At 36.1% G+C, this 18,999-nt stretch overlaps 1 protein-coding gene across 6 annotated transcripts in view; it reads left to right on the top strand.

Moving 5' to 3' along the window:
• DLC1 (DLC1 Rho GTPase activating protein) overlaps positions 1-18,999 on the top strand; it is a 521,814-nt gene that overhangs the window by 80,143 nt on the left and 422,672 nt on the right. For 2 of the 6 annotated variants that reach the window (XM_035270216.3, XM_078347426.1), the window contains exons 1-2: positions 15,961-16,210; positions 17,244-17,311. The exons of 1 other annotated variant lie outside the window; for it this stretch is intronic. The gene's annotated coding sequence lies outside the window, so the exon portion shown is untranslated. Of the gene's footprint in view, positions 1-15,170; positions 15,364-15,960; positions 16,211-17,243; positions 17,312-18,999 lie in introns of those variants that run through there. 3 more of the 6 variants (XM_035270217.3, XM_078347427.1, XM_078347424.1) reach the window with 2 other exon arrangements.

An 18,999-nucleotide genomic window follows, 5' to 3' on the forward strand; every position in this document is an offset into this window, starting at 1 on the left:
GCTTGTAGGGTTTCTTCCGAGAGATCTGCTGTGAGTCTGATGGTGTTCCCTTTGTGGGTAACCCAACATTTCTCTCTGGCTTCCCTTAGCATTTTTTCCTTCATTTCAACCCTGGTGAATCTGATGAGTATGTGCCTTGGGGTTGCTCTTCTTGAGGAATATCTTTGTGGTGTTCTCTGTATTTCCTGGACTTAAATGTTGGCCTGCCTTGCTACGTTGGGGAAGTTCTCCTGGTTAATATCCTGAAGAGTGTTTTCCATCTTGGATTCATTCTCTCCATCACATTCAGGTACACCTATCAAACATAGATTAGGTCTTTTCACATAATCCCATATTTATTGGAGGCTTTGTTCATTTCTTTATACTCTTTTTTCTCTAATCTTGTCTTCTCATTTTATTTTATTTCATTGAGTTGATCTTCAATCTCTAATATCCTTCCTTCTGCTTGGTTGATTCAGCTATTGAAACTTGTGTATGCTTCACGAAGTTCTTGTGTTGTGTTTTTCAGCTCCATCAGGTAATGTATATTCTTCTCTAAGCTGTTTATTCTCATTAGCATTTTGTCAAACGTTTTTTCAAGGTTTTAATTTCTTTGCATTGGGTTAGAACATATTCTTTTAGCTCAGAGAAGTTTGTTATTACCCACCTTCTGAAGCCTGTTTCTGTCAATTCATCAGATTCATTCTTCATCCAGTTTTGTTCCCTTGTTGCAGAGGAGTTGTGATCCCTTGAGGGAGGAGATGTGTTCTGGTTTTGGGTGTTTTCATCCTTTTTACACTGGTTTCTTCCCATCTTTGTGGATTTATCCACCTGTGGTCTTTGTAGTTGGTGACTTTTGGATGGCGTCTCTGAGTGGATGTCCTTTTTGTTGATGATGAAGTTATTCCCTTCTGTTTTTCAGTTTTCCTTCTAACAGCCCCTCTGCTGTAGGATTGCTGGAGGTCCACTCCAGACCCTGCTTGCCTGGGGATCACCTGCAGGCAGAATAGTAAGGGTTTCTGCCAGTTTCTTCTTCTGTTATCTTCGTCCCAGAAGGATACCCGCCAGATGTCAGCCTGAGCTCTCCTTTATGAGGTGTCTCTTTGGATACACAGGGTTCAGGGAGCTGCTTAAGGAGACAGTCTGACCCTTATAGGAGCTCTAGTGCTGAGCTGTGAGCTCTGTTCTTCCATTCAGAGCTGATTAGCATGTATGTTTAAGTCTGCTGCAGTGGAGCTCATAACTACCTTTTTCCCCAGGTGCTCTGTCCTGGGATGGTGGGGCTTTATTTATAATTTCCTGACATGCTGCTATCTTTTCTCAGAGATGTGGTACCGAGCTAGGAGGTAGCCTAGTTACAGTCTGCCAGCAGAGGCATTGCTGAGCTGCCGTGGGCTCTGCTCAGCTGCTGGGTGAACTTCCTTGTGGTTTTGTTTATAGAGGTATAGTTAAAACTGTCTCAGTAATGGCGGACTGCTTCGGTAATGGCAGTCTGAATCTGTAATGGCAGAGTGCCTCAGTAATGGGAGATTGCCTTGGTAATGGTGGACGGCCTTGGTAATGGCGGATGCCTTTCCCTCCACAGAGCTGGACCATCCCTTGTGCAGCTGCACTTGCTGTGAAACTCTCAATCTACAGCATTTGATTGCTGGTCTTTGTGGGGGTGGGACCCTCCGAGCCAGATCGCCTGCCTCCCTCATTCAGCCCCCTTTGAGTCAGTTCAGTAGGCAGCTCTATCTCCCGGGCATTCTGGGGGCAGTAATAAGTCATTTGGGGCATTGTTCTCACTGGGAACTGCACTCCAGAGCTATTCGTATTTGGCCACCTTGGATCTGCTTGTTTTTTTTGTTTTTTGGGTTTTTTTTGAGACAGAGTCTCGCTCTATCATCAGGCACCAGGCTGGAGTGCAATGGTGCAATCTCAGCTCACTGCAACCTCTGCCTCGTGGGTTCAAGCAATTCTCCTGCCTCAACCTCCCAAATAGCTAGGACTAGAGGCGCATGCCACCACACCCAGATAATTTTGTGTGTGTGTGTTTTTAGTAGAGACAGGGCTTCACCATGTTGGCCACAATGGTCTCGATCTCTTGACTTTGTGATCTGCCCACCTCTGCCTTCAAAAGTGCTAGGATTACAGGCATGACCCACCACACACAGACCAATCTGTTATTTTAATCAGCATTTGCACAATACGTAGCATAATGATAATAAAACTATTTGTCCCATTTCATTTTAACAAAAACATTTCTTCTAATTCACTTATTCTATTAGCTTAGATATCTTGTATGTTTTTTGGTTTTTATCTTCTTCCTGAGTAATAAATGTCACTATTATTACTCCCCCCATCTAGAAGAGAAGGAAATGATCATTTTGGCATAGCTATTCAGATATAAGCTAAGACAGTGTTTAAGCATACATGGTGGTGATAGAACAATCTTCTCTTAAGTACTTCAACCTCATTAGATAGGCTTCACTGTTGTACAACCCAAAGAAAACAGTGATGGAGACCATCACCCAGGGGATTCCAGCTCCAAGTTCAATGGGTCTGTAGCTCAAACTGACTTTGCATGTGGAGTTGTTTTTGTCCTAAACTTTAAAGTCAAATGTCTGTGTTTTTGATAGTTCACACCTTCTACGCGAAACCCAAAATATTATTTTAACTCATTAAAAAACTTGCAGCTCAGCAAGTCCCCAAATAAAATAGCTACTGTGTTTCTGTGATTCATTTGTCTACATAAGAACTTGGCAAATATAATCCACACCCTACTTTGGCCCACAAATAACAAATATAAGTAGAGGAAATTCTGTTATATTTTATCCTGCAATAGGATTATTTTGGTAGTGAAATTCAACCTCCTAACATAAGGATAGAAGGAACCTTTTATGACACATGTTTTACAAACTCTTTCAAACAATTTTTCTAACATTTGAATTTTGGCAACATTTTTGCTACTTGCTGCCCATCGTATTTTTCTTCAACTTACATGAGATATGTAAATTTATAAAATCTTACATTTTAAAGATTTTTAAATTTTCATTTTTATACTAAATGGAAACCTGGTCATTTAAATTCATGAAAGAAAACACTGTTGGTGTATTGTTTTATCCAAGACAATAATTAAGACCAGACTGTAGAAGTAATATTGTATAAATGTGAATATATCCAGTGAAATACTGAGAACACTGAACTTTTTCAAGAGTTTGATAAAGTATTGTTAATGCTTTTTCAGTTATTATTGTATTATTTGTTTCTTATGGTTAACATTCCACTTCTATGGAGGAGGAAATAAATCATTACTTACCTATAAATAATAATTTTTGTTGGACACCCATGTGTAAACTAACATGTCTACACTTAAAAATTGGCTAAATTCACTTGTCATAAATGTGGCTAATAACTACTTAATACTTTTAAAATATAAATGATTATCCTACTGGTATATAGAGTTAAAACTGGAAAAAGCTTAAAATGGAAGAAGCAGGTAACCTCTATTCCAGGAAAATATAAGTTTGCTGAGTGAGAATCCACTGAAGTTAAGGGTTCTCTAAAGAAATGCCACAAGTGATGGAGCGTGGTGGCTCATGCCTGTACTCTCAACACTTTAGGAGGACAAGGCAGGCAGATCATGAGGTCGGGAGTTCAAGACCAGCCTGACCAACATGGTGAAACTCTGTCTCTACTAAAAATTCAAAAATTAACCAGGCATGGTGGTGTGCACCTGTAATCCCAGCTACTCATGAGGCTGAGGCAGGAGAATCACTTAAATCTGGGAGGCAGAGGTGGCAGTGAGCTGAGAACATGCCGCTGCACTCCAGCCTGGGCAACAAAGCGAGACTTTGTCTCAAAAAAAAAAAAGAAAAAGAAAAAATAAAGAAAAGAAATGCCTCCAGTTTACATATAATAGATGCTGTTTCATATCTATTTGATAAAATAGTGGTGAAAACATTTCATTTCTCTGGACCTCAACCAGATACCTCATCTGTAAAAACATTACAGGAAAATATAATATTCATTCTTTTCCAGGTCATTTACCAAAATAACCACATGACTGGCCATATAACAAGATTTAATAGATTTTAGATAATTCAAATCATCCATATTAGGTTCTCCAACCATAATAGATGTTAATTAGAAATCAATACTGAAGAGAACAATAAAACAAAAGTTATCCCCTTTGAACATACATAGTTTTTTTAACTTTAGCAAATTAAGTTCAATAATATATAAAAGATAATTTTTTATAACAATGGACAGTTTATCCCAGGAATGCAAGATTTATCTAACATTCAAAGATTAATCAGTGAAATTTGCCATATTAACAAACAAAAAAGACAAAAAGGCTTCATGCTAACTAAAAGAGAAAAAATCATATTGAGAAAAGCATGTTTGAAATTTTTATATATTTTCCTGATAAAAATTCTTAGCATATTAGGAATACAGCAGGATTTCTCAATTTCAACATCACCAACATTTGGGGTCTAATAATTATTTGTTACAAAAACTGTTGTTCAACATTGTAATGTAGACTGTATTCTATGGAATAAAGCAACAACAAAAAGTCAATAAATTTTTTTAAAGACTCTAAATTATAGCAAAAATAAAACTGTCTGTTTATATGCAATATGATCACCTATGTAGAAAATCTTAGGGATCTTTGAAAAGCTACTGTAACTAATTAGTGAGTTTTGCAAGTCTGCAGCATACTAGTCAACATTTAAAAATGAACTATATTTCTATACAATAGAATAAGCATTTAGAGGTGGATTTTTAAAAAATACCATTTACAATAGCCTTCAAAATACAAAGTACTAGAGATAATTCTGACAAAGAATATACAATATTATACAGTGAATCGCAGGAAACATTACTGAGAAACTAGAAAACTAAATAAAAGAAAATGTATTATGCTCATGGAATAGAAGACTCAATATTACCAAGATGTCAATTTTCCCCCAATTGATCCAAATAACAGATTGATCAAAATCCCAACAGCCTTTTTTATAGAAATAGACAAGCTGATTCTTAACTTCATACAGAATTACAATGGCCCTAGATTATCCAAAGCTACTTTTAAAAGGAAGAATAAAGTTGTAATACTTATAATATTTGGTGTAAAACTTATTGTAAAGCTATAATAGTTAACACAGTGTGGTATTGTATGAGATATACAAATAGATTCACAGAATGAACTAAAGAGTTTAGAAATAAAACCACACATACTTGGTCAATTGATTTTTGTTAAAGGTGCAAAGAAAATTCCATGGGAAAGAATTGTCACAAATGGTTCTGGAACAACTGGATGTCTATATTTAAAGGGAAAAATCTTTGATCCATATTCTCATCATATAAAAAAATAACTCTAAATATGTCATAGAACCCAGGTATAAAACCTAGAACTAAAAAATTTCTGGCATATAGTGGAGGAGAAATCTTTGTGATCTTAGATTAGGGAAGTATCTTTTTGTTATGAGACCAGAAACATGATTCATTAAAGAAAAAAGTAGTTGATAGTTATTTCATTTATCAAGATTAAAAACTTCTACTCTTTAAAGGTACTTTCAAAAGAAAATGGAAAGACAAGCAAGACTGGAAGAAATATCTGCAAATCACCTATATGATAAAGAGCTTGTATGTAGAATATATGATCTCCCATAACTCAATAATAAGGAAACCAACAAACCAATTTTGGAAAACAGAGAAAAGACATGAACAGACACTTTATCAAAGATACGCTGATGACAAATAAGCATGTGAAGATTCTCAACAGTATTAATCATTAGGAAATGCAAGTTAAAAATGCAATGAGAAATGACCACACATCTATTAGAATGACTAAAACTAAAAAGATTCATCACACCAACTGTTGGCATGCAAGTGTAACAACAAAAATTCTTAGAAATTGTTGGTGGTAATATACAATGGCATATCTACCTTAAAAAACAGTAGACAGTTTCTGAAAAAGATCAAAATATGCCTACCAAATGTTCCTACAACTTACTACTAAGTATTTACACAAGGAAACTAAAGAATGTATACATATGATGACTTGTACATGAATATTCATAGCAGCTTAATTTGTAATGACCAAATAACATTGTCCCAATGTTATTGCCACAAATGTCCATCACCAGATTAGTGAATTAACAAATTGTGATATATTCCTACAATGAAATACTAATCAGCACTAAAAAGGATACATGCAACAACATGGATGGATCTCAAAATAATTATGCTAAATGAAAGAAGCCACAAAAGGTACATACATATTATTTCATACACATAAACTTCTAGAAAATGTAAACCAATCTGCAGTGTCAGAAAACAGATCAGTGGTTGTCTTGGGAGCAGAAGGGAGAAAGGAGCAAGAGGGAGAGATGGCAAAAAGGCAGGACGAAACTCAATGATGATGGCTATGTTCATTATTTTGTTTGTCGCAATGATACACAGGCATACAAATTTGCCAAAAGCAATTAAATTGTTCATTTTAAATATTTACAGTTCATTGTGTCAGTTAACTCTCAATAAAGCTGTCAAAATACATAAGAGAAATGTCAAAAGCAACTCAAGTCTGGAAGAACTAAGAGATTAATTGAAAAAATGAAAGTGAAGAAACTAGCAAAAGAGCTCAGAGATAGAAACAATAGCAAATACATACTATCTGAAAATGAGAGTATGTGAAAACAATGCCTTTCTTTGCAACTTTAAGAGATGGAAATCTTTTGCACCTGGATATATCATGTTTCATTCAGAGAAATACAGGAGCTGGTATTAGATAAAAAACCATGCAGATGAGCATTTGCAAAATTCTTTTTTGTTTTGTTTCATAGATATCATCTAACCAATAGACTATTATGGCTACATATTTTTAAATATATGGCTAAGAAAAACAAAAAGAAATCTGTTTAAATAGAATAGGTAGGCTGGGTGTGGTGGCTCACGCCTATAATCCCAGCACTGTTGAAAGTCAAAAAGAAGGCAGATCACAAGGTCAGGAGATCAAGACCATCCTAGCAGACATGGTGAAACCTCATCTCTACAAAAAACAAAAAAATTAGCTGGGCATGGTGGTGTGTACCTGTAGTCCCAGCTACTCGGGAGGCTGAGAAGAGAGAATCACTTGACCCTGGGAGGCAGAGGCTGCAGTGAGCCGAGGTGGCACCACTGCACTCCAGCCTGGTGACAAATTAAGACTCCATCTCAAAAAAAAAAAAAAAAAAAAGAATAAGTGGCTGGATTTGGTGGCCCATGCCTGTAATACCAGCACTTTGGGAGGCCAAGGTGGGCAGACCACTTGAGGTCAGCAGTTGGAGACCAGCCTGGCCAAGATGCAATACCCCATCTCTACTAAAAATACAAAAATTAGCTGGGCATGGTGGTGGATGCCTGTAATCCCAGCTACTCGGGTGACTGAGCCAGGAGAATCGCTTGAACCCAGGAGGCGTAGGTAGCAGTGAGCCCAGATTATGCCACTACACTCCAGCCTGGGCAACACAGTGAGACCCTGTCTCAATAACAATTATAATAATAATAATAAATAGAATAGGTGACAACTGTGATGGTGGCTAGCTGAGATTAGCTGAGTGACTGAATCATGATATATAATATTCACTAAAATTTTCGTGTGCATCATACTCCTATCTGAAATCAGTCCCTTTAAACTAGATCCCATCCTCTCTCCGACTTAAGAATATACTTCGACATTTCTATACTCTCCTCTCCCCTTGAAAAGATGCCACATTAATTTAAAAAATAGAACAGAACAAAAAAATTGCAAATATACTGTAATTCTTCCATCCTAATAAAAGCATCTCATGGTCCCAGATAGTTACCACACCAAGTGTTTTCTCTCTTTTGTAGTAAACTCTTCAAGAGCTCACTTCATATGTATCTCCAATCTTGGCTTTCAATTTTCTTCTAAACCATGCTAACTTTCTTCTAAACCATGCTAACTTTCTTCTAAACCATGCTAACTAACTTTCTTCTAAACCATGCTAACTAACTTTCTTCTAACCCATGCTAACTTTCTTCTAAACCATGCTAACTTTCTTCTAAACCATGCTAACTTTCTTCTAAACCATGCTAACTTTCTTCTACTCCATGCTAACTTTCTTCTAAACCATGCTAACAGGTTTTACCACATCATTCTTTGAACTTGTTCTTTTAATTATCAACAGTGACCTCTGCTTTCTTCAGTCTGAAGGTCAATTAGGTATTTGTCCTCTTATTTTATTTACACACCCTCTCTTGTCAATCTCATCTAGTTTTGGGCATTAAATTTCAAATATGTTCAAGATTCCCAAATTTATTTCTCTAGCCCAGATCTCTTCCAAACTTGAATTGATATATCCAACTGCCCATTTAACACTTAGCTTAGAAATGTCTTATAGGCATCTCAAATATAGTACCCCCAACACTAAAATTCCAAACCGTATCTCACAAGACTTGCTTTATCTCTTGGATTTCCCTTTTCAATTGATGACAACTCCATCTTTCAGTTGCTCAAAAAGCTTTTTGACTCTTCTTTTCTTCTTATATGGCAAATTTAATTCTTCAAAAAAATCTTAGTGGCATGAACTACAACAACAACTTCAAACCTGATCTTTCTCATTACCTTCATCTGAACCACTATCCATCATCTTTCACCTGGATTACCGTAGTGACCTTGTCTCCCTGCTTTGGCTCTTAGTTCCTTTCAAATGATTTTATTCAAATGTAAAGTAGATCTTGCCACATGTCTGATCAAAACCTTTCCAGGTCTCTACTTTTCACTGAATCAAACTGAAAGTACTTACTTACAAGACACTGCCTAACCTCTTCCTCAGCAACTTTAGCTCTTTTTCTAGTTTTCTCCCTCTCTCCTTCCATTCAAGCCACGTTAATTCCCTTGCTATTTCTGATAATTGCCAGGCACACTCTTCCTAGGACTACACACTATCTGTTCACTCTGTCTGGAACTCTGTGACCTCAGATATCTATATGATCATCTCCCTCACCTTTTCTTAAGTATTTAGTGATAAGCCACTCCTGCAGTGAGGCTTACCCTGGTGTTTCTTATTTAATTATATCACATGATTGCCCCTCAATCCTCATTCCACACCCTGCTTACCATGCTCTGCATTTTCTGTTTTCACTAGCAATTATCCATATATTAGATAATTTACTGATTATTATGTTTATTCTTGTTGTTGTTGTTTTCTTTGAGACAGGATTTTGTTCTTGTTGCCCAGGCTGGCATGCAATGGCACAATCTTGGCTCACTTCGACCTCCGCCTCCCGGGTTCAAGCAATTCTCCTGCCTCAGCCTCTCAGATAGCTGGGATTACAGGCACCCACTACCATGCTCAGCTAATTTTTGTATTTTTAGTAGAGACAGGGTTTCACCATATTGTATAGGGTGATCTTGAACTCCTGACATCAAGTAATCTGCCCACCTCCACCTCCCAAAGTGCTGGGACTACCCACAGGCCTGAGCCACCACACCCAGCCTTATGTTTATTCTTGCCAATTCCTTACCCCCCATTTAAGCTACATGAGGGCAAAGTTGTTCCACCGTTTGTAAGGTTGTGTTTAATGAGGCGTCCCAGATTTCTTCTCCTTTGTAAAAGCTCTTTTCTGGTTAAATCTCTGCCCTTTGAAATTCACTCTCACCAGCTTCTTATCACATCCCCTACTGCAAAGCATGAGGCCACAGTCCCATCCCAACTTTTGGAGGGGGTGGAAGTAGTAGGTAGAATGTTCTGACAAAGGCATGTATCCTTGAAAAAATATTTATTCCAATTTCTGTTAAAGTACAGATATACCTTTTTCCATCTTTCCTTTCAAATGGAACCATTTGAGAGCCTCACCTGGGAAAAAAAGAAGGTGCAGCTCTTTTATTACACATATTGAATGTAAGTATTGAATTGACAAATACACATAGAATGGTGCTATGCACATAGTAAATACACAATAGCACTTCCATGTGTGGATCAATATTAAGCATGTACACTTGGAATGTATACTGAGGTTCTCTAATGGTTCCATTTGAAAGGAAAAGAGAGAAGATATATTTCTACTTTAACAGAACTTGGAACAAATATTGTTTCAAGGACATGAGCCTTTGTCATACTTCATAATTGCCTCCCTCTCCCAAATGGTGGGCTGAGAATGTTGTGCAGTGCTACATTGTGGTGTATGGGGTGAGGAACTAGTTATAATGAATCTCAAAAGGCAGAGATTTAACCAGAGCAGAGCTTTTACTGAGGAGAAGGAATCTGGACATATTTTGAGGGGACTGAAGAAAGGCAGTGCACCTTCTTTCCCAGGGGAGCAGAGGGTGTAGGAGAGAATGTGTGGCCCCATTTGAAGAGCTATAAAAGAAGCTGAACACTGTGGGATCTAAGCCAACCACGAAGAGGAAGCTTTTTAATTTAATTTAATTTAATTTAATTTAATTTAATTATAGTTCTGGGATACATGTGCAGAAGGTGCAGGTTTGTTTCATAGGTAAATGTGTGCCAAGGTGGTTTGCCACACCTATCTACCCATCGCCTAGGTATTAAGCCCCAAATGCATTAGCTATTTATCATGCTCTCCCTCTCACAGCCCCTCCAACAGGCCTCAGTGTGTGATGTTCCCCTCCCTGTCTCCATGTATTATTTTTCAGCTCCCACTTATGAGTAAGAACATGCAGGGTTTGGTTTTCTGTTTCTGTGTTAGTTTTCTGAGGATGATGACTTCCAGTTCCATCCATATCCCTGCAATGGACATGATCTTGTTCCTTTTTATGGCTGCAGGGTATTCCACAGTGTATATGGACCACATTTTCCTTATCCAGTCTATCACTCAAGGGCTGGACAATCAGGCAAGAGATGGGAATATTTCTTGAACAGACTAAAGATATCTGGACCCATTTTTTGGCCATGAAATGAGGATTTCAGAGAATATTATGGTGTAATATAATAAGGGTGGTGAGTAGAGGGTGGCACATGGTGAATTCAGCTTAAGGATTAACATAAAAAGGAAGCTTTGACAGAGGAAGAGCCTCAGGCTCTATGGGCAGGGCACACACAGACCTCTCTAAACAAATGCTTACATGGCTTGGAATCTTTGTTTCTGAGGGTATCCTAGCCCTATGGGACAGGCAAGCAGACTCATTAACTTCTAAGACATATACATCTGCCTGTCTGTTTCAATATATATTTTTGTTATTATTTATTATATTTATTTTTTTCAAAGCCATTTGAAACATCAATATACCTTTGTCTTCATATCTATTTATAGATGGTAATAATTTTCAGTGAAGGAGGATAATGAACATCAGTAGTCCAAGAAGCAGGAATCGTTGCTTTTGGAGAGCGTATATGATTTTGCTACTTTTGATCATTTAACACCAAACTTAAATATGTTCCTTTTAAGAGTTCTTCCAGGCAAATGCTACATGGTTACCAAATTGGGGTGTCAAAATTTTGACAAAGTTGATCAAAACACTAATAATGCACATGATGATGATTGAATATAAACTATAAAATTATATTTTTGCTCTGGATGTGTCTATCAAAGTGAACTTTTTTTTTTGCTCTGGATATGTCTATCAAAGTGAACTTATTTAAAGAAAAGACATGTAAAACTTACTGAAAAAGATAAATTAGAAATTCTGATAAATTCTAAGTTTATTGCTTCCATATATTATTGTAATTTCAATAAATTACAAGCAAATTGTTAAGTAGAGATTTTTAGAGGGATAATTTTCATGGACAAAGTGTTCTTACATTTTTAACACTAATCATGTACATGTGGATACTTCAACATAGTTTAAAGGTATTTATTCTCTTTTTGTATAATTTCAGGTTCCTTACTACTATAAACCTATTCACTAACAAAAATACGAAAGATAAAAGCTGACTTCTACTCATCATATCACAGATATCAATTGTGGGTACTGAATTAATGATGTTGCTACTTATTTTATAAAAGAGTAAAATACTTTTTTTTTTTGAGACGGAGTTTCGCTCTTGTTACCCAGGCTGGAGTGCAATGGCGCGATCTCGGCTCACCACAACCTCTGCCTCCTGGATTCAGGCAATTCTCCTGCCTCAGCCTCCTAAGTAGCTGGGATTACAGGCACGCGCCACTATGCGCAGCTATTTTTTTTTTTTTTTTTGTATTTTTAGTAGAGACGGGGTTTCACCATGTTGACCAGGATGGTCTCGATTTCTTGACCTTGTGATCCACCCGCCTCGGCCTCCCAAAGTGCTGGGATTACAGGCATGAGCCACCGCGCCTGGCCAAAATACTATTTTCAAAGAATAGATCTTGCTTTACACAAAGTGTTACTGAACTACATTAAAGGCATTGAATTCTGTAAAGAAGTCCAGATTCAATATTCCTGAAAATGACTGAGGAATGACTAGGTAAGTAATCATAATTAATGTTTATTGTTAGGTAAAAGTACACGGGTAGAAAAGTAATCTTTGGGTCAGGCATGGTGGCTCACACCTCTAATCCCAGAACTTTGGGAGGCAGATCACTTGAGGTCAGGAGTTCAAGAACAGCCTGGCCAACATGATGAAATCCTGTCTCTACTAAAAATACAAAAATTAACCAAGTTAAGTGGTGTGCACCTGTAATCCCAGCCAGTCAGGAGGCTAAGGCAGGAGATTTGCTTAAACCTAGGAGACAGAGGTTGCAATGAGCTGAGACTGTGCCACTCTACTCTAGCCTGGGCCAGAGATAGACTCTGCCTCAAAAAAAAAAAGGAAAGTGAGCTGTAAAAAACATTTAATCCTCCTTCTGCTATTATTTTCTTTGCACAGAGTACATAATTGTTTCACCAATATAACTGTTTCCCACGTATACATTTAACTTGGAGTTCAATAGAAGAGAGAGAGAGAAGATTCTAAAAATATCTGAAAGAGAGATGTAAACATAAAAAAGACACTAATTTAAGTGTTAAAAATAATTCTAGCTAATGGCTTTATATGGACTAGCTTTTTGGATTGTGACAATTCTTAGTTATGGAAGGCAAGATATCCTTACTGGGTTAGGTAACTCACGCAGATCCCAAGGCTGTTAGTTTTGGAGCAGACTCCTTTCCTGATACTTTGTTTTCAAGTACTTAACTGTCTCTATCCTCTTCTTTGATTAGTTGATCTAGCACAAAGTAATTGTCAAACATTTAAGGAAATTGGTATTTAGATTTGCATGTAGAAAGAAGGGGACAAATATTTTGAACTCCTTCAATGTTCCTGGCACAATATTAAATACTTAGGAAGTTTTCTCACTATTTATATTTATACTCATATTTGGTAAAGCCTTTATAAGACTATAAGATCTGAGATTTGTTTGGAATCAAGCAAGTGAACAATGAAAAATAAATATAAGTAATTAAAGATTTGGGAAGTAATCCTTCTATTAATAGAAGAAAACGTAATGTATTTTTTGTTTAGAAACGGGTATGTTTATGAGAAACTTACTAATAAGAGTATCTAGATATCTGAAAGGCATTTGTGAACAGAGTTTTGTTGTTTTCTCCAGCCACTATATATAGAAACAAAACTAAATCATATGGGGCGGGGTACAGCATTCGTGAGTAAAATCTAGCCAAGAATTAGCACAGTGCTGATATAATGTTGAGCAACCACCGTATATCAGTGTAAAGGCAGAGATCATTTGAGATAGAGATATACAAGGTAATTAGGAAAGGCAATGGCATTAATTTTTATTCCTTTCTTCCCCGGTGTTTTTCTTAGGGAAATAAATATAAATACATAAATATTTATTTATGTATATAAATTTCACCCTGCTTTCTAATCTATAAGTTATGTGAAATTGTCTCTATTATTAAAAAGGTATAAGAAACTCATGGAGTTTAAGAAATCTTCCCAATTTCATACAGAAATTAAGTGGAAGTTAAGGGAGGTAGTTTATGGAAGAAAAATTAAAGCACAACGCTTGGAGTTAGAAGATCTGAGTTCTAGTGTAGACTTGGCCACTTCCTATCATTTGATTGTGAGAAAATTACTTCTCAATACTTTATTTGTAAAATAAAACATAAGAATACACACAAAATTGTTGGAACGATTAGGCATAGTGTCAGCAGAAATACTTCAAATATAAATATGAACACTTTTTAAAGGAGTTATGGAAGAATATAATTCCTTCTTGGTATAAATTAAAGAAACCTAAATGCTCATGTGTTTAGTCAATAAGACTTTGATCTAAACTTTTAAAACTGATTCTGACCCAATTTTTTCATTTGACTACTTCTCATCTTCAAACTCATGCACAGTAGAAGTCATTCTTGCCATTTAACATGTGTCAAATACGGTTCATGATTTGCACTAACTTTGAGAGATTTTAGTTATCTAATAAGGAAAGAAATAGTAGTTAGAATGTTGCGCATCTTTGAGTTATCACCTACCTAATACTATCAGAAAGTACTACAAGATGGCCCGTGTGACATACAGGGATGGAGAGTAACCGTGAACAATGGAAACTACTTACAATTTCAGAGAACAGAATGGATCTTAGGGCAAAAAGTTTAAAATGTCTTGTACCTGTTTATATGTTGTTCATTTTATCTCATCAAATTGAAATTATTCTTGCACTTATTATTATTATTGAAAGCCTCTAGAAATTTGCAAGAAGCACATAGATCCAATAATTAGATTAATCTGATCATCAGTCACCAAAAAAAAAATATGCTTGAGTCATAAATAGCAGCAGAATCCATTGATTGTAAATAAAATAGAAGGGAGACATTACTGAGCAATTTTGACCAAGCAAGATAATTAAAGTCAGAGATGCTGTTTCCTGCTTCCCTGGTATAAACAATGAAGCTGCTCCACTGGCCTCTCCACAGCCTGGCTGTCCCAAGGCCACCTCCCTCTTCTTTCCTTCCACATTCTCTAAAGAGGATTCTGGGTCATAAAGGAAGGAAAACTGGTGTAACTTCTTTCCTGAAACGACTTCAGCTTCCTCTGCATTTGTATTTGTGACATCTTATTATAAGAAGAGCTAACCTCTATTATTAATTGATGCACTAATTAAAGCCATACTTGCAGTTTCCATTAGCTTATTCCCTAAATTCTCCAGAGTTGGCTGTCTGGTTTTAATCAAAACCAAATGGTAGTCCAAGTTCCCAGCCTGGAGCAGCTAGAAGGAAGTCATTCAGGGGAGGCACAAGAAAGCAGAAAAGATAAACAGATGATAGTTCACAAAATTTGTGACGGACGAAGGATGCAGATACCATGAGCAGCTTTAGAGATGTGATTCAGGAACGCTGCCATGATAGATGGAAGCAGTTGTAAGTGTTTAATGTCAGCAAGACTCTAATATGATCAAGATGGAGTCTGTCTTCTGCTCCAGCACTGGATTTTTGTAACTGGAGGATTCTGACTAGAGGTAATGCTGCTGCATTTGCCATAACACAAATTATTTTAATTCTATGAAGGATTCTTGTGATCAGAGAGATTGGAAGAAATCATTCTATTAACTGGATGCTTGAGATTTTACTTACAGATGGTCTCCGGGACAGAATGAAAAGCTGCAGCATTTCCAGTTTTAAGTCATGTTCAAAAAAGGTTTTACAATTTAGAAGAATTGTGGTATTAAGGCTAAATTCATCTTGCTCTCTTAAAAGATCTTTTGAAATGAGAGCGAGCAAAGGCATTTTGATTAAGCTGTGCATATACATTTAATATAGTGGAAAGGTTGTGGATGGAGAGAGAACTATGTTTTCTTTCTTTTTTTTTTTTTCATAAGCAGTGTGGGATAGAAAAAGCTCTAGGACTTTATGACTCTCCAGCTAATCACCTCAAGAGCTTTGACAAAACTCACTTGAGTTCTGTGTAAAATCAGAACTCCTAAAACGCCCAGGCGGCTGGGCTCTCCCCTCCTCCCCTCTTCCTACAGCCTTTCTCGCATGCACACTCCTCAGAGGCAGGAAATACTTTCCAGGCAATCTGGGCCTGGTTGTGGAGGCCCCTTTTGCAAAACCTCAGTCTGAATTTAGTAGACAGAAGTCACTAGGAATGCCTTGACAGGATCCTGCCTTAGCTAAGGCTCCCTCCAGCTGCAGAGGGTGTTTTTGTTAGAATCACACACTGCGTGAAACTGCTCAGAATAGAGCCATGATCTCAACCACGAAATGGGAACTTAGATTTTGGAGAAACTAACGGGGACGGACTTCTTTCCTAGCCTGAGTGTTGAGCAGTGTCATGCCTTGGCGTTTCAGCTCCTCGTTGTCTAGGTAAGACGCTATGGACTATCTTTATGCTTTGAGGCGTTCTTTGAAGAGGCAGAAAGATTGAGATAAATGTTAGCATCTTGCACTAAGTTGGTGACTTCCTAGGTTTTAGAGCACAGCCATAAAATCAAAAGTGGAAAATGTTTGAAAGTAGAAAACTGTGAGTCAAATCGTTTTAGCAAACTGTCAGTTCTAAAATAGGCTCCATATAGATTTAACTCTTTTCCTCTGTAAAGTAAGATTTTATTTTGATCCCTTTTTATTTTTAACTTATTTATTAATTGAGCTATCAGACCAGTTTTCCTATTTCATGGCATAACGTGAAACAAATACATTTTCTCACACATCAGTGTGAGGTGTAAATGAATTCCTCCCCTACCTTCCGTTGCCAACAGGGAAAGTAGAAAGCACCCCAGTGACTTTTGCTTAATAATCAGTCCTCCAAAGAGTATTTTGTGTATTATTTAAAACTATGAAAATTGAATTTCTTATTATTTCCCCAAATCAGTTTCAAGCATATGTCAAGCTTCTCCTGTACAGCTTAAATGGTTCATTATTAAAAAAAAAAAAAAGTAAACACATGAAATTTCAGGAATTATTTCTGTCCTAACTAGTATGTAGTCTGAGTTTTAAAAATTTAAATGTCAGAATTGAATTTAGTTTATATTAATTTTCCTGGATTCACTGCTCAGATCACATTTTATGTAATATTTTGAATAACTGAAGTCAATCTCAATGACACTGACACTCATTATAACTCTTTTAAGGCAGCCAGAAATCACTCAGTCATATGGAAACTGTGTCCTTACTTTATGTAATCGTAAAATTACATTTCCACTTGACTGTAGTCTCTTTAAGGTAATCTTAAATGTTTAAATGTATAATATATTAGGAAAAAGTTTAGTAATGACTGAAGAAATATGGACTTATAATGCACAAGATATTGTTGTATTTCTGAATATAATAAAAATCATTATTTTATAGAAATAAAATGTTAAAGAGAATAAATATTCATGTACCTTTTCAAATCTATTAGATGAACACAAAAAAAATACTAAGTGAAAGATGGAGAGCTATTTTGACAGTTGGAGCTTAAGAAACCAAGTAAGTATTTTCATTTTAAGTTTTTATATACTACAAGGTGATTATCTGCTGTATTAGCTATTGTCAAATTTTATGCTAAAATAACATACATTGATACATTTTAACTATTCACTGACAACTTATGTGAAAACTTTTTAAATATGAGAAAAAGAATCTGCTTTTTATATATGTGAAAGATAAAATACTGACTTATCTAAATGATGATTTAATTTAAAACTCCAAATGGAATTTCAGGGAAGGAAAGAACATAAGAGATTGCCTCCTCTACCACTGTCTTGAGGTTGCCTACAAGAAGCTGAGAAATGAGATTTAAAAGTGACCTCTCCAAGGTCACACCTCTAGCTAGCAGAAGAGATGACAGCAGAACCACAGTGCCCTGATTCATAATTCAGATATCTTTTACCCCATCACCCTGCTCTCCAATAATAATTATGCATAATGAAGTATAAACATGTCCAGTAGAAATCTGCTTTTTAGACAGAAAATTGGAGTTCCTCTTATTTATTTTATTTTTTTATTTTCCGTACTTCAATGAACAAAGATTCCCGAAGAGTTCCTCTTATTTTTTTTAATAAAGGCTTAAAGCTGTCACCAGTATTACTTATATGGGAAAACAAATCATAACTTAAAAAATCAAATTAATATGCCTTCAACAAACACTTTAGTCACCTGCTTTATGAAGGTTTTATTTATTTGATGTCTATGCCAAGAAAATCAATCCATATGCTAATAATTATATTAATTTTAATCTGGTGTTTCTCTAAATATACAGCTAGAAAAGAGCTTGTCTAATTTATAACCTTGTACTCAAGTGATCATAATAAAACTATCCTGACCAATGGCCTTCAGAGGCCATTTCATAGCACCCGCTCCCAATATCCCTTCCTCTATCCAGCCTAAATCATTGTTGCTGTAGCTTATTTCCAGTTCTACACAGTTTTTTCCACTAAATATATAAAAAGCCTAAATGGGCATAATAAAAAATAAATTTACATTTCTCCAGCATGTTTCCAACTCCTTAAATTATTTGTATATCTACTCGAAGCTGTATACAAAGTCATTTAGTTGTAGAATGCAGAATTTTAACAATATATAAATAAATGTTTGAGCAATGTGGTATATCATGGGAGCATTGGATATTTCATCTGCATCATACTTCATATATGATGGTATTTGTTGATGTGTGCACTGAAGCAGTATACCTTCTCAGACAAGACCCCTTCTCATAAAAGCAACACATTCCATTTCTAGTAGCTGCCATTTCTTTAGAGATAATGTGTCATGATCCATTTTTTTCCATTTTTATGAACCAGATTGAATTTCCTGATGTTATTACCACTTAAAAGATACACTATTCAACACTTCCTTTCAATGTCACCACACTCTATATTATTGGAATGAGAAATAAGTACAGTAAAGGTGTGGCCCTAATAGTTGACTGCATGATTCCTAGAAGGCCTAGTAAAAGCACATCACTTCATCTTCTTCATAAGGACATTATAATTTTAAAAAGAGAATTTTTCTGTCTCTGTCTCTACCTACCCATACTGTATAACTCACTACAAATACTTATGAGATGATTTAGTCTTATTCATAGAGGTTGAGGTCTTACAGGCTTAAAGTAGGTCTAAAATAGATCATTTGAAATTTGTATTTTGTTTTTATTTGTTTCCTCTTGAAAAATGAGT

Source organism: Callithrix jacchus, chromosome 13 (genome assembly GCF_049354715.1).
Source record: "Callithrix jacchus isolate 240 chromosome 13, calJac240_pri, whole genome shotgun sequence".
Classification (NCBI taxonomy): Eukaryota; Metazoa; Chordata; class Mammalia; order Primates; family Cebidae; genus Callithrix; species Callithrix jacchus.